Source organism: Poromitra crassiceps (assembly GCF_964638095.1).
Source record: "Poromitra crassiceps genome assembly, chromosome: 2".
In the NCBI taxonomy this organism is placed as follows: Eukaryota; Metazoa; Chordata; class Actinopteri; order Beryciformes; family Melamphaidae; genus Poromitra; species Poromitra crassiceps.
Genome location: NC_139624.1, coordinates 1,571,228 through 1,573,835, shown reverse-complemented (window position 1 = coordinate 1,573,835; position 2,608 = coordinate 1,571,228). Strand labels below are relative to the sequence as shown.

The 2,608-nt window shown below is 52.4% G+C and overlaps 1 pseudogene across 1 annotated transcript; it reads left to right on the top strand.

Annotated features, from left to right (window-relative positions):
- Window positions 1–225: 225 nt before the first annotated feature.
- On the top strand, window positions 226–1,935 carry LOC310772353 (NXPE family member 3 pseudogene; annotated as a pseudogene). The gene has a single exon. The product of its transcript is annotated as an NXPE family member 3 pseudogene (transcript).
- The last annotated feature ends 673 nt before the right edge of the window (window positions 1,936–2,608 follow it).

Below are 2,608 nucleotides of genomic sequence, written 5' to 3'. Positions count from 1 at the left end.
TTGTGCGTGTTGAGTGTTTACATAGTAATTATTAAAGAAATGATATGACTGTTTTAAAATGCATTGCGGCCTATGTCGCACAGTACAGCACCTTTTGCTCAAGGGCCGTGGCACTCAAAGTGTTAATATAAGTGCATCTGTCTCCAACACCCTGCTGTAGATGTTTTGAATGTTGATTGTTTTTTGATAACTTAGGAATCTGTCATTTGTTCTTTGTTTGTCAGAATGTGGTGTCCCAAGTATGCGGCCATCTTCCTCCTCCTGGCTCTGTCCGTGCTCTACTTCCTGCTCCGTCACATCAACCAGCTGGAGAAAACGCTAGCCGATTGGCGATACGACAGCATCAGCTGTTCAGCAGAGGACAGCGACTTGCAACTCAACCTGTTGCCCGTCCCGCCCCACCCCCCCACCCCGCCCCACAAGCTTGACTACTGCAGCTCCCAGCGTCGTGCGCCTGAGGATGTTCTGGAGGAGCGCCTCTTATTGGATTCCATCGCTTGGCCTGAAACTCCACCTCTGTCTGTGCCTGTTTCCCTGAAACGGGTCAGTGACCCCTCCCACAGCACCTTCACCATCCTGCCAGTGAGGGGTGGGGGGAAGCGGCATGTGGGCGATCACCTGGAGGCTGAGATCCTGATGCGGGATGCCCGTGGGTGTCCCAAGAGCTTCGGGGGAGACGTCCTGGTTACCCGTCTACATGACGCGGTGCACAGCGCGGGCGTGGCCGGGCGAGTGACGGACCACCTGAATGGCTCATACACTGCCGTGTTCCCCTTACTGTGGGAGGGGCCAGCGCGTATCGAGGTTACCCTGGAACACCCCAGTGAGGCCGTCACAGTGTTGCGCAGGCTGACCAGGGACCACCCACACCGGGTCTTCTTCCAGAGCATCTTCAGGTCAAGATTGCTCCAAGAAACCACGGTTTGTAATGTCTGTTTGCCTTCCAACCAGGAGCCGCTGTGCAATTACACCGACCTGCACACGGGGGAGCCATGGTTCTGCTACAAGCCCAAGAAACTGAGCTGCGATGACAGGATCAGCCACTACAAAGGAAGCATCTACCAGATACCTCAGTACCTCATGGCTGAGGAGGAGAAACTCTTCAAAAAAAAAGTCAACATGAAAGTCTTCATTCATGCTTCGGGGTCTGACAATGTCACTGTGTTGCCAAAGGAGGAAGGTCACCCAGAGAGACAGATCAGCATTTTGAAGCCTGAACCTTCTGGATATTACTACCAGGGCTTGTGGCGAGCCCTAAGTGGCACCACAGTTCGCCAGTTCAACAACCCCGCTGTCATCAGTGAGTGTCTGAGAGACAAGGTGGTCCACCTATATGGAGACTCCACCATCAGACAGTGGTTTGAACACCTCAACTCTGTGCTGCCAGACCTGAAGCAGGTTGACCTCCACACCACAAAGGAGTCCGGCCCGCTCATGGCCGTCGACAGCATGCGTAACATCATGGTGAAATGGCGCCTGCACGGCGTCCCAGTCCGATCCAAAAAGGTTGGGATCAGCGAGCTGCGCTATGTCGCTAACGAGCTGGACAGCCTGAAAGGAGGCCGCCGTACCGTGGTGGTCTTCAGCATCTGGGCCCACTTCAGCTCGTTCCCCATCCAGGTCTACATCCGTCGGCTGCAGGGTGTCCGCAGGGCGGTGCGCCACCTACTGGACAGAGCTCCCCACACGCTGGTGGTCATTCGGACCGCGAACCTCATGGACTGGGACTCTCTGACCGGGGTGCTGGTCAGCAGCACCTGGTACACCCTGCAACGAGACAAGGTGCTCAGAGCTCTGTTCAAAGGCCTTGATGTGCGCCTGGTGGATGCGTGGGACATGGTGCTTGCCCACCACCTGCCCCATAACCTCCACCCACAGCCCCCCATCATCAAGAACATGATCGACGTTCTCTTGTCCTACATTTGTCCACAGTAAAATGGCTGCGTGCCTTGTAGCACCTCGGACTAGAACTTAGCTTTATGGCTTCATGAGTTACTCTCATTGTTCTCTCCTGAGTAGATGCTTGCCTGTGTTGTATTAAAATCGCATGTGTACAGTGGCAGTAATCTTCATTTGGTGGTCCCAGCCGAAGGCTAAACTTTGTTACACCCAGTGGTGGAAATGGGGGCGACGTGTGGGAACAAAGTTCCCAGAGTACATTGAGAGGGAACGGTGAGAAGGAGAGGGGGAACAGCATTCCTTCCTAGTTTCCCCTTAAAAATGCCCCCACCTCTAAGTCTGATTCACTCGGCGACGGTTACACAACCATTTCTTTATGCTGCTGCTGTTTTTGCCAGAACACTTTTGAAACACAGATGTTTAATCTCAATGAGACTCCACTCCTCGTTAAATAAAAGAAAATAAGATAAAAATCATATTTACGTATTTCTGATTTTGCCTGGGACACCCCTATATAGCCAACTCAAGGCCCTGGGTCCCAGTATGGAACAACTGCTATTCAGCAAGACACTGACAAAGGCTCACATACCTCTGTCAACTGTCAAATACCTGCTACAGGGTTAGTTTGGTGCATTGTTGCTGCCATCATGTGGCTGAAAAAGCAAAATGCATACAAAAAAGAATTTCTCACTTCCTTGACAGATATCAT